At 32.4% G+C, this 14,984-nt stretch overlaps 1 protein-coding gene across 1 annotated transcript in view; it reads right to left on the bottom strand.

The window, feature by feature from the left end:
• Nucleotides 1–14,984, bottom strand: part of LOC132552448 (diphosphoinositol polyphosphate phosphohydrolase 2-like) — a 37,924-nt gene that overhangs the window by 5,857 nt on the left and 17,083 nt on the right. The gene's annotated exons all lie outside the window — the stretch shown is intronic.

Raw genomic sequence — 14,984 nt, 5'->3', positions numbered from 1 at the left:
ACCTTAATCAGTACACATGTTTTATCAGTTTCAATGCTATCATTTTTTTAATCAAATGCTGCTACAGAAAACAAATGATTGGCTAAATGTGAAAGTCAGAATTTGTCATACATGAGTCATCAACTTGTAGCATCCTTTTGGGTGTTTAAAAGACATACTCCTGGATTGCAATTTCATCCTACAAGTTTGATCAATATCCATCAAACAAGCACACATTAAACCAGTACCTTTTAGTGTTATGTACATGTATAAGAGCATTAGGTGTGAACGCTATTGACCCAGCTGTATTGTAATGCCTAACATGTGTTGTATCTGCACCTGTTATGCATGTTTCCTTTGCAAGCCTTTAAATCATTCAGACTTCAGGTCATTACCTTGTGCAAACAATAGAAATTACCAACATATATCAATGACATACAGTCTTCCCCAAAAACAAAAGTTGGCCAGTCCTAAAGCCATGAATCAGGGGGTCCCATTTTGAAATAGCAGGGGTCTTAGGTTCAATCAGTGTGTGCAGATATTAACATAGGAAGCTGCCAAATTATTTAAAGCCCAATCATCTGCCAAACTCTCCTGGGAAAGTGATGTGGTGGCCAACCATGTTTTATAGACAACTGGTGTTACACCAAAATCAATGAAAAATAAAACACTGTGCAATCATCTTTTTTATTTATTTATTCACTTTTTAAAATTATTTCCTATTCCATCCAACACGTTGGTTGACAAGCACAAAACTTAATCATACCTGATGTAAGAAAACGTATAAATAATAATGCTGTGTCTGGTGTCTATACTTAACAAAGTTAAGTAGTATTCAGCTGTCTAAAATTCCCAAGCTTTAATTACCAGAAAAAACTTTACTATATCGAAATCCTACAACACTACCATAGATAAGAACACATCAGCTATATGTTTTTATGTATGCCACCAGAGACCTTGTCGAATCTCTATAGAAATATCTCCAGATTTAAAGCTAAAGAGAATGAAAAGTTGGATCACTTAATTTTTTCTGAATTTGGAAACGAGTAACTTGATATTTGGTCGTTTCGCTGTCAATCAATAATGTAAAGTACAGTAACCATTAAGAGTGCATGTACTAACAAGGACACTTGTGACGCTAGGGCTGAGAGAGTTGTCTCCCAGCTGAAATTTCCAATCCTTTAATAAGATATTTTAGACACTGAATTACATCACTGATAATCTTGGGACTTCACTACATCACATATACACCTACACAACATAAACCATTTGTCAGCATCCTCCAATGTCACGGTAACACTTAACAATCTTCTTCCAATATATTTCATCCTTACCTATACCTTGGGAATGACAATCCTTGAAACCATTTCAAATATTTGTTGGGTACAATTCAAAAACAAACAACGCACCAAAAATTCTGAAATATTTATAATCCTAACCGTTTTATTTAGAATCCATGTTTAGAAGAAAGGAAAATGTAAAAAGAAATTGTGACGGAGAACTAATCAATGACAGAAGGTTTAAAATAAAGAACTTGTTATATATGTATCACAAGAGTCTGTCTTTACAAGAATCCGATTCAACCTACTCTGAATAAATCACAATACACTTGAAGTGACATAAACAAGATCCATCTTCTACATAATTCACTTTAACAATATAAAAGGTTCATATTATATGTAAGTTTTTGTTGTATAATTCATATAATTCATTTTCAACTCAATTTTTGGAAAAGTTCAAGAAACCCTCTTATGAGTATAATGGACACTTGTTATAATCAGAAAACAAATAGCCATTTAACTGTTACAATTCCCATTTAAAATTTAAAAAAAAATTTCAAGTTGCCCTTTGAAGATGTTTACATTTTACATAATTTTGTTATTTCTCATAATGCTGCTGATGCCATTACCACATACATGATAAATTAGATTGCCTAATAACAATATATTTGTTAAACATCTATATCAATAAATATAAATATATAAAACCTGATAGAGGTACCAGAGTCTTAAAGGACAACATTTAAAGTATAATGAAAGAAAGTGAATCTAAAAAACTCATTTGTATGTCTTTAAGTAATTGTTTACAGTGTAATGTAAGCTTTGGTATTTGAAATCTAATCTCAGGAACAGTGAATTAAATTCGACATGTTACATTTTATTGATCAATTCCTGGCAGAAGACGAAAGGCAAGGTAATTAAAATCACAAAACTGACATGACCAAAACACACATTTAATGCTGTATAGGTTTTATTCTTGAGGAGTGACTGTGATCTAGATATCCAATATAGAAGGCTATCAATGTAAGCAAGCTCTCCTCTTTGAATTCTAACATACTGGAACTTCAGAAAACATTGTTCAACCATGCATAATTCATATATAAACCTGAAGGACAGAGGCAAGTGTTTTTATAACATTAGCAATAAAACCAGTGAAAGCTCAGTATATATGCATTGTACACATGTGTTACAGAAACATTGCTATAGTGAAAGACCATTATTGATGGCATCAGACCAGCATCCAATACATGACTCAAGTTTCCATTTGATAACTATTGCAACAGCTATGCATGCCATAACTGTACATCTTCATCAATTCCTCCCCCACCTCCCCGCTACCCCACTCCCTCGTTTTTTAAAGAGCAAACAACAAGCAATGTATGGTAATGCTTGCAAAATATTACACTTGTAAATTCAAACACTAAGTCCCCTCAGGACTTTTTTCCATGAGTCAAATTAATCAGGTTGATTTGATAGTGCAATCACACAATGACTAACTAGAACACAAGAATGATGCTTCTAAGTACTTGGTCAGGGTTTCCTCTATTGAAATAAAACTTTGATGATAAACAGGTTCTAATAAATCTATTATTAGGGATTTATAAGCACTGAAACACATGTCTATGGAATTTACCTGATATCTAACAGATTTTTTCATACCTATAACATATATCTCATAAAGCTTCAAGTATTCTACATCTGTTTAGGACCCATTCTACAACTGGGAATAGCTGGCGTTGTTTTAGAAACTGCTTCCCTATGAAATAAACTGAACATGTTTTGATGATAAACAGCTGATCAGAAAAAGTCTAAATCATGAGCCATTCTATGTTTATAACTGTATGAAGAAATGCTTGTAAATGAAATCTGGATTGTAAAGTTTGAAGTTGATATGAGAATATGTATTCAGAAAAAAATCTTTTTCCCAATTAAACATGGTCTAGAAAGTATGACAATTTGCTGAATTAAAGACAAAATGATAAAGATGAATTCAAAGATCAACACATTCTTCATGTGATTAATTATGACACCATGATATATATATATCTAAATCTAATATGTAAGCTAGCTATTTGAAGAAGTAGTTAAAATAATTTGTGAATAACTGCCAAGAAATGTGCTTCGTACTAAAGTTCCAAGTATAATGCTATACACATGTATACAATTAATTTCATTGCCAATCTTAGTTTATAGCCAAACAATGTACAAATCATGCCAAATGTTTTGGGTGGATTTATTTCATTTGTTCTGCTATGATTTTTTAAACACTTCACTCAATCATCTCTAAACATTAGCTTGTTGACTTCAGGATCAATTTGAAGAAACTAGATATCTACAATTTGCCCTTGGTAATTATTACAACTACAGTACTCATATATCACGCCTGTTCAACATAGTCAGCATGGTTATTTTTAAGATAACTGCAGTTTTATATTTCTTTATACCCAAATTACCATGTAAGTTTGTATCAGGTAAATACCAAAGATAAGCTGTAATTAAATATTGCATCTGATGCTTTCAAAAACAAATACTAACTACACCAAAAGAATATTACTGTTCCCTAAAAGAGACAGCACACCCTATCTGAAATGTCGGTCAGTACTTTTTACCAACATATATAATGAACTCAAAAGAAGTCATGAATACTTATACTTTATGTGGTCATTTTTCAACTAATAAAAACATAAAATATTAAAAATTCATGTAGTCTATTACATGGGTTTAGATGGGCATACTTTAATTGATCAATATTCCAATTTTCATTGGAATAGAATTTGTACTTGATGTGAAACTAACCAAAATGCAAAACTTTCAAATCAAGCTTTCAACATCCCGAATTTTCAGAACTGCTGGACCATTAAATCTGGTAGATATTCTGTAAATGATAAATTTGTTGAGGTATTCACAATGTGATCTAGCTATATACTAAGTTTGATTAAACAAAAAAGTAGAGTGTGGATACCGGAAGGTGTGCAGGCTGATGAAATTTGAGTAAGTTTCAATTACAACACACACCAGGCATCACATATTTAAAGTTAGATTTCAATTTAATGAGCAGCTGATCTTAACATTTAACTTTAAAGAGAAATAAAATGTTTGTGACCACAGGGGGAAAAGTAAAACCAAAATAAGCTTAATAAACTTTTCATCACTGGCAAGACAAAAACTAAGAATTATGCATCCTATTATTCTGCAGTATAGTAGGCAAGCATGACATTTCATCAAATCAATGTCCATTTATTTGGCTTATTGCTCCTTTTTAAAACACAGATCATTTTAAGGCAGACTCTACCATTAGAAGCTGGTGGCTACCTTCCAAACAATATACTGGAGGCCCACAGCATGCTGTAGTAATCACAGCCATTGTGGTAAAGTGTCTTGCTCTAGAATTTAACCAAGGCCATATAAAACAGACATGATCTCACAATCAACTCACAATTAACACAAACTGCCCTGAGAAGGAATCAAGTCTGTCTACCTCTAATTACAACCTGAGGTTGAATCATAAAATTTGATGCTCTACCACTTGAGCTATCATAGTACTCATACTAATGTCTGCCCTGAAGTACCCAGTTGATGACAACAGTGAAAAGTTGTGTGATTTTGTTCTTGATGTGTCAGGTGTATCACATGGTGACTATCCTTGAGGTGCTGTACAAGACATTTAACACATGTACCATGTATCTAGGTATAACAGCCAATACCTGATCAACATTAATCATTGTAAACAGATAGTAGTGAAATGATCGCTTATAATAAGTTAATATGCACATCATGTCTAGATCTTAATCTGCTTATTTTCTCTGGAATAATTGTACAGCTACGATTTCACTAGACATCAATAATGCACAACTGTCTGTTCAGCATTAGAAGCAGATTAACCAGCCAGTATGTTACTTACACTTAGTATCAAAGGTACATGGGATATTACTACATAATCAAACCCACACATGTGTGAAAGACAGTGGGACAAAATCAGATGTTTTATTATTCAAGATGAGCAAAAGTCATTAGTAGGTTTTAAGGATATAGGATAAATTAGTAACACTTTGGTGCATATCTGTTCAAAGAGCTCTATATGTATTTCAGAATCTTTTAAAGAAAACTATATGAAAATTTAATTTATCAGCTGATCATGGAGACAAATTTTTAAGTTGTATGTCTGAATCACTACAATGGATGTTCATTACTGAACAGTTATGTACAATCTAGAAAATGGGAGCTAAATCTTACACAAATCACAAACACAACAAGTGCTTCTTGAAGCTGTATATAGCACTTCCTAATTGCAATATTACACTTCTTTACATATAAGCTTTCTCGAAAACCTTTCAAAACCAAAAGATTGGTTTACTCCACATTTAAGATTTACTGTTCATGTATATTTCATGCCTTTCAAATACTAGAAAGTCTGAACCACTTCTTGTCTTGTATATTCTTTTACACAATGTACTTGAAAAATATAAAAAATTTCCCTTTTCAAACTATTTTCTTGTGAGCTCAACAGCTTTCTTTCCTTATTAATGTTTATCTTGGTATCTCCATTAAGCAGGGGCTAATATCAATGTCACACTGATAATAGCAACTACTTAATGAAGATCTAGAGTAAGCTTGATTCATGTCTTTTTATAATCACCTACAGCGGCATTTGTGAGTTGATAAGTTTATTAGTGTTTGTATTATGGTTCTGAAGTTCTGTGAAGCAGCGGTACCCATTACCATGTATAACAGGGAGGCCGATCAATACATCCTATAGATTACTGTCTTCATGGCTTCACACAATATGCAGTAAAAAAGTTTCAATAACTCACTAAAACTCAGCTTCAGACTAACATCATTTCAAGACAGGCTGTGAAATGTTAATGACTTCAAATATCCTGTATGATTGGAATCCATATTACTGCTCAACATTAGCTAAATGACAAAATATTCTGAAAGCTTATAGATCTCTGCGTTAATAGAGATTGCTGTGAACTGAATATATCATAGCTGTTAAAATAATAAAAATTGAAAAAAAAGACTGTCAAAACTAATTTTATTTTGAATGTACAGCAAAAGCATTTTAAAACATCTGATAAAACCTTTCCAAAAATGATGTAGACTTGAAAATATCAGCCCACATTCCTGACACAACATCTATTTTCATTTTGAGACAATGTAGTTGTCAAATCGCGCATTATTGTAAAATTTCCACAATCATAAATGACCAGCATGATCGTGAAAGTGTGAACTACTGCACATGTATAAATCTCAACACCCAACAACAGATCTTTGTACCAGTTATGTTTCACATTATACAGTATATTCAAATGTACGTGTGGAAAGTATGCTATCAAGGTAAGAACATTCTCATGGCTTCAAAAAGGACAGGCCTACCTTGAAACAAATCATATAAAGTTAAACAAACGAGTGGCCTTGTTGGTCACCTGATGAGGTAAGCAATATTGAATATAAAGGTAGGTAGCTTTCAAGTGTCATGAAAAAGAAACTGTGACGTTGATGATAGTGATTAAAAGTGATATGTTATAAGCCCTTTAGGGTCTGACCCAGTGTCAATATATACATACCATCAACAATCTCATCCTATACCAATAATAAATCTGTCCAGTTAGTTCTTACAGAAAATAAACAATATGCTCAATAAGAGGTCACCTGAGATAAGCAATACTGAATATAAAGGTTAAAGGTTAGTTATCAAGTGTCATGAAACTGAAATTGTGACACAGAATATAGTAAGCCAGAGTCGATACATACATACTATCACAACTGTCATCCTATTCTAATAATATTTCCAGTGGGAAATAACCAATGATATCCTCAAAAATGCAATTTTTCTATGAAAATTACAGTGAAGTCTAAAAGAAATATTCCTCCCCAGAAAGAAATGTGGGAATCATTTTCGTAGTTAGAGCACCTTAAGATCTTCCATTCATGAAGAGCAGGGGGGAGGGAGAATGTTAGACCCTGGAGGGCCATAAAAATTACAAATTTGGTAGGCCACCTTAACATGCTTCCATTCATGAAGAGCATTTACTTCTACCACATCTGAGTGTTGAGGGTTTTGAAATTTGGGTCAATTTGACCTCTTTTGACCCCATCAGTCTTTGAACAGGAAAGGCTTCTGTAAAATTTCATTGAAATTGATTGAGAGGTTTTTGAGTAGAAGTAAAAATGTTCAAAGTTTATGGACACAAGAGACTGGACAAAAGGATGAAGGTGATTAGAATAGGTCACCATGAGACTTTATTTCTGGTGACCAAAGAACTTACAGTCAAAATTTTAGTGTTTCAAAGTTCAAGGGACTGGCAAAAAACTTCCATACCTTGAGACTTTGAATCGTTCAGGGTAGATAATACTGAGGTTTGTTACCACTTATGATAACATAACAATGCAAATATCAAAACAAAGTTTAAATACAAAGAGCTATTTTTATTGATAATTATATGAAACAAAAACATGACTCATAACAAAAATTGCCCAGAAATGGACCATGCATACTTATGTTTACATTAACTTTGATAAACCTTCATATATCTTATTTTACTATGTAAATTACTACATAAAAAGTGATACACATACTTTATCTGTATTCATAATTTAAAAGAAAGCAAAGTAGTATCATTATAATGTATTCTGTTTAGAAATGAATCACTGACATCACATATCTTGTAATATTACAAGTGTTTGCTGATGTCCCCAATTACCGGTAAATAAACTTCATTACATACAATATTACTGAAATGGCAGCGGTGAACATAAAACGACATCAAATTATCATTGTTGATTTAATTTCACAGCTTATGTAACGCAGTTCAATCTAAATCAGTGTCTTGTCATTAATTAACCTCACATCAAACAGTGCACTACCATAATCCACTGGTCCACTTGCACTTTTGTGGAAATGTGTGAAGTTATAACCTGGGAGAAAAATACTTGTACAGATTATCTTTTTTTTGTTAAAATCATGAGGTGCCAATTACTTAGTTATCATAGCTAACGGTCCAGGAAAAACTTTGATACATCGAAAGGTTCAATTTATAACACTTCGACTCATAAGAGGGTTAGTTACAAGTTTTATAAAGGTTTACAATTTGGGACTGGACAAAATATTTGACACATTGTGAAATTTGAATCATCCAAGTGTGATTCATAGAAGTTGGACTTTATTTCATTTCAAAATAGATATCACAATACGATTCATACAATGGATATCAAACAAAACATCCTACTGAGTTTTTAAAAAACTCTTATCTACTGTGTTTATTCCTCTGCACTAATACACTACCGTATAACATCATTGTTTAATGGCATGATAACAATCACTTTGTTCCACTCACAATAGACAGGATTTCTGGCAAATATTTTCAACAAACAAAGGTATTGACCCATATATCAGAGATTTGGTACCAATACATATACATGCATTTTTGGTCTGTGTTGGGATTAAAGATTATTACACATCAAGTCAACAATTCCTATACAGCGGTACAGACAAGTGGAGTATTGATTTGTACCCAAACACACAAAGCCTGCATCCACCAGCAGCCATTACTAATGCTGCTTTATCATTCTATTATTGTTTGTCTGATGGAATAATATTGCCGTTAAGGGGAGATAATTCTCTTATCTGAAACAGAAACTATCTATCAGATAGGTCCCGTGTCTATAAGCAGAACTTATCCGATATGTGAACATAACTCATGTGTATATCTGAACAAGGCTTGTTTTACGGTATTTCCTATGTGATGAAGTGAATTATTTACCCCATGAACAGCTGTATTCTAATCAGGCTTTAAAAGATGTTCACACATAGAGTTGTAAATGCCATGTGTCTTGGAAACTGTCTGCCAATTTCTGTAGCCAAGGACTTAATCACTATATCTGCTAACACTGACCTGATCGCATAATAATGGAGAGAAATTTCAATTAATACACAAAATGACACAAGAATGGATCAATGGTCCAGAAGACATTTTCTGTACACACATCATGTGACAGCCACAGATCTGGTCTTGTAATACTGATGTGCTATAATACCCAAACAGCCGCAAGTAAACAAGGATTTGTGTAAAACCTAATCCATCTATCAATATTAGGTAGATCTTTTTCTCTATTGGAATTGAAATAAAATTGTTAATTGAATACTGAAATCTCAGTACTTGTTCAAGTATTAAACCTATACAACCGTCCACCAGTACCACATTTTCCTCTCGAAAACAAAATCAAAACAAAATGGTTAACCTGTGAGCTATCAATTACTGTCAATTGGTTTTTATTGTAACGCTATGAAATAATCATTCATAATACTATTGTTCAATATTCAACTTAAAGCAAACTTTTAAAATTTCAAGCTAGTATTTCCACTTTCAGGAGAGATAAATATGAGTTGGCTCAATCTTGGTGTTTGGGCAAAACTCCAAACTATCCATCTTTTAAGATAGCTGAGGCAACCAACAGCCTGTCTGAGTGTTGAATTTAAAGGTATATTTCTGTTTTTTTTTTTTGTTAGACAGACTCGCTAATCCCTCGGAACATTTGCCAGTATGTAAATAGTTGAGTGACATGATGCCTAAACATTTTCCCAACAAATCTAGGGGTAAAAGCAACAGGTGAGTTATTGTATATCCATTCAATGGTCATGGGGATCTTATAAATCCTATTACAAATGTAATACAAAGGAAAATCCAAAATAAAAAAACTGAAATTTCTAAATATTGATGATTCACATGCAAATTGAATCATTTTTCCATGCTAAATTCACACTGTATATATATATATATATATATATATATATGCTATACAAAGAAACATCAATATCACTATTCAATTTCTTTGACGTATTAAACATGGTGTACTTTAAACATCAAACATGAAGACCCCATGATGAGTAAAACAAACTAATGGTTAAACCACTGCCATTGTACTTGCTTTTGAATGGTATGACTATCCTACAGCATTCATGTATCTATAAGTGTCAGCATTTACCTTGAAATTACAAATCTATAATCATGTATGGGTATTGGTGTGATTAGACAGTATGTAATAGGAATGTGCAGATCATTATTCACTAACAATGCTATTTCACTCACTGATGATGCTTTTTATAAAAGCATAAGTACGGATCATATCACCCATTTGTATGTGTCTTTAACTTAAATTATCTATCAAGTCATGTCATGTTGGTCCTTATCATCTATTCACTGCAGAAAAGTATTGTATAGCTATATTTTAAACGGAACTTAAATGATACTTGAGAAAGAGAGAAAATTATTTAAGTAAGTCTTTTAAATTGTTTAATTTGAACTAATTCCTACGCTATCGGAAAAAATCCAGTTTACAAAACTGATAAAATTGATCATTTCCAATGGGAATAAGCAATTTTTGGACAAATAAGATATCTGACTACACATACAACCAATAATAAATTGTTACTTGAATTTAGTAAGGTATTCACAAATTTATCAATATAATTAGAATTAGATTCTTACACATGAATGTCATTGTCAATCATCATCATCATCATCATCATCATCATCATCATTGACCTTGACATTAACAAAAACCTTGACATTGGAAGTTTGCCAATGGTGTCATCAGGTCCTTACATAATAATCTGTGGCCTGCTCATTCGGTGGAGGAAAGCCAAGTATTGGGTGTATAGACATGTGTGTCTGCTTCAATTTACCCTATTATGCTGATTGTATCATAATCCATTTTCATACAAAGACGAAACATGGGTACCACTCTCAGGTATATTGTGCCTGTCTACAGCTTTCAAATGAACCTAGTGAGATAGTACCAATAGACCTATATGTGTATACAGTCAAAACACGGAAAACCAGATCTGGTCTTCTTTATGTATGTACTTGTAAAATCTGGAGTAATATAAAGTTTCATCAACCTTGAAAACTGTCAGGTTTACATGTCTGGACCAAGAGACAGCAAAAAAAAAAGTTTTGACAAGAGCAAAACTATCACCTACTGGAATACATTTTACACACTTAAAATTAATCATGTTTTATGCCAATGCATGCCACAAAAATTTGTGACAATGATTTATTTGTCTATAAAAGTGATGTGATTATATATGTAATATGTGTAATACAAGTAAATATAGCAGAATGATGGAATGGAATGTTGAAATCTGGGAAATTAGGTCCAGCACAAATTGTTGCATGTCCTGGAGAAGGTCAGCATTAAAGTGCGCTGTATTTCAAGGCAAGATCATGACTGGTCGTAAATCAAATCCTGAAGTTGCAAAATTACTAAATGCCAAACAATCCGAATAGTGCATTGAATAAGATAGCTCTTTCATCCACAAAAATTTACCAAGCTATGTTTAGCTATTCATAAGCCATTGCATGAAAATTGTTAAACATGATCTGAAACATTTCCTACATAACAATATTGGTACCTCTGGATTTAACTATACCAGCTAACTTAGATGCGCCATATTGTTTAATTCATGATACAAAAACAGGTATGCAGACTTCTCAGTTTACAGACTGTCTTTCAGACCTAAGACATTCATAACTTTTAAGTTTTGTCTCTTGTCCAAACAACTGTTTAATTTAATACTTTTTTTGTAAGTGGATCTGACACAAAGCCGAAAGTTATCAAGAAAGAGCTCCTTTCTAATATATATGTCTATACCAAAGCACCCTACCTAACAGGTATATATACATAACAGTAATCAAGCTGGAAACAGACAAGAACACATGTTTATGGTCTTGAAATTTACAATCTTAGTGTTGTGAAATTTGGAACTTCTTGAAGAATGTATATAAAAATTTGATATAATAATATACAGTCCATCAAATTAATTGATACCCTACTGCTATACAGTGAACAGAAAATCTCCATGTATTCTTGATAACATTAGGGAAGTGCTCTTCATAGCATGGTACTCTTCAAAACAGAGAATTTAGTCTGGACCACACTGGGGGAAAATGATGGAGCACCATAGCAGCAGATGTACACATGTTTGTAGTGGTGGTGTAAACATATTCATTGTCTATAGAGTTCATGCTGAATCAGTATAGTGTAAAAATACTTTATCTAGCCGTCCAACAGAGAAGATAACCACTTCAAAATAACACGCCTGATGGAGTGTCTACTTGTGTTTTGACAATAAAAACAAAGATAAAAGTAAGATATGTTGTCCTTTTTTTCCTTGATTACAAAGTTGCACTGCTAACCTAAACAGTTATATTGATATTGTACCGGAGTAAATTTTGTCATAAGTACAAGTATCAATATACATTGTTGTATATATAACCACAAACTAATTATTTGTACAACTATGCTGAGACTAAATGCAATGTTGATACACTAGGTTAATCAAAAGTCTGAAACAACACGTCATGTACTAATTAGCCCCAGGTCAATAGGTCATGTAGACCGCCCAAAAAGTCATCCTCTGAACTGATTGGTTTATGATCACTTAATCACTAATGTCAATGTTATTTTTTCAACACCCTGTGTTAATATTTTTTGTCATGCGCATACATCTTTATCCATCAATTCCAGACATGTTAGTAATCTCCACATAAACTAATTACTAGTAACCTGGTTTTGTGAAGTCAAGTTAGTCATATTATGTTCATTGTCTCTCTGTATACTTTAACTCCAGATATGATTATCTCAGTCCATAGGAGAAAGCTTGTGTCAGGTGAATTACTTTGAATTTTGTGAAATAACTCAATTTAAGAAAATCAATGCCTGTTAATTTACTCTAGTTTTGTGGATTCTCACAAGGGCTTATTCACAAAGTCTTGTGATAAACTATGAAAATATGACCAATATCCTTGAGTCGAGATACATTTGTCCACATCTCACAGAGGTGATTGCCTCCTACACTTTGTGAAAAACAAAATATTAGAAGCTGTCGCCATGAACTGTCTACATTGCACCAATTTAAATGGTTTGTGAAATGTGGAGCCAAATTAATGATGGTTTATAATGGTTTCCCCACATAAATTGATGAAGCAACCTTGGTGTGTCAGCTAGTAGCAAACATAGGAAACCCTGTGAAGATTGTAAAATGCATCAAAAAGCTGACTTGTCTGTTACACTGCAATCTCATTTCCAACACCAAAACCTGATAAATAGGATGTTGATGGTTGTTATCGCCGTCACTATCCCAGACAATTTTACCAGTATACCGTTATTTTTATCTTAATTTTTCACCAAATCCCACATTCTAAAGTCACCTGTTCTTCTACAAATGTTATAAAATTTCAAGGCTTTTAAAAGATCAATGATCAAGAAATCCTAAAGATTAAAGTTTCAATGACTTATCAAATCGAATCATGTGTGAATCTAAGTTCTGTACACATGTAAATGTGTCCGTTAACTCTATGAGTCTATTAAAAGGATTATGTAGTGTCTGGTAGCACCAGACAAGTGTATGAACACTCCATTGTTTTCTGAAGTTGACAATATGGTCAATGATCCATGATTTTTAACAATGTGAAGAGGTTTAGGCAAAATACCTGTTAATATCTAGATCTATCTCTAATCTGTGAATATCTGTTTCAATTTTGATCATTAATTCACATCTAAATGTCTTTAAAGTTCTCAATGTACTATTTGATATATATGTATTAGGTAAAAAACAAATAAATAAATCAAATCAAATCAATAAGTACTTAATTGGCTTCATATATTTTAATGTATATTAATTTTAAAAAGATTTCATTGTAGGAATGTCACTGTAAATCTGTGATCTATATTTAATGTGATTAAGATACATTGAAGGCGAGGCTATTCATGGACTTTATACATACAACTTCTAACATGGGTACTCTCCTCTGAAACTGCAGATTAATTACTGATTAATTTTCATACTGGCCAAGGTTTGCGAGTATAGTAGTTTTGGATTGTATATAAATAAGCTTGATAGTCTTTACTTCTGCATAGATATGGCAGTAAAGTATCATAGAATCAAAATGAATTACATAATATATGAATCACTGATTTAAATTGGGTGTCTGATCTAATCACAACCAAAATAATTCATATATTTTACCCTGTACAGTTTAGATGATTATGAACCTGATGACTCTAACAAATATCAAATTTGGAATCAACCACAAAACAAAAACTCTAACAAATGTCAAACTGAGAATAATGCATAGAAACAGAAATTCTAACAAATACCAAAACCAAGAATCATCCATAGAAACAGAAATTCCAACAAATATTAAAACAAAGAATCATCCATAGAAACAGAAATTCCAACAAATACCAAAACAAAGAATCATCCATAGAAACAGAAATTCCAACAAATTCCAAAAAATAATCATCTATAGAAACAGAAAAATACCAAAACAAGAATCATCCATAGAAACAGAAATTCCAACAAATACCAAACCAAGAATCTTCCATAGAAACAGAAATTCCAACAAATACCAAAACAAGAATCATTCATAGAAACAGACATTCCAACAAATTCCAAAAAATAATCATCTATAGAAACAGAAAAATACCAAAACAAGAATCATCCATAGAAACAGAAATTCCAACAAATACCAAAACAAGAATCATCCATAGAAACAGAAATTCCAACAAATACCAAAACAAGAATCATCCATAGAAACAGAAATTCCAACAAATACCACAACAAGAATCATCCATAGAAACAGAAATTCCAACAAATATCAAAACAAGAATCATCCATAGAAACAGAAATTCCAACAAATACCAAAACAAAGAGTCAGTCAT

The sequence above is a fragment of the Ylistrum balloti genome, unplaced genomic scaffold, assembly GCF_031769215.1.
Source record: "Ylistrum balloti isolate Yb309-2 unplaced genomic scaffold, AGI_CSIRO_Ybal_v1 Utg370248, whole genome shotgun sequence".
Classification (NCBI taxonomy): domain Eukaryota; kingdom Metazoa; phylum Mollusca; class Bivalvia; order Pectinida; family Pectinidae; genus Ylistrum; species Ylistrum balloti.
The sequence above is the reverse complement of the archived record's forward strand: the minus strand, read 5'-3'. Positions and strand labels throughout refer to the sequence as shown.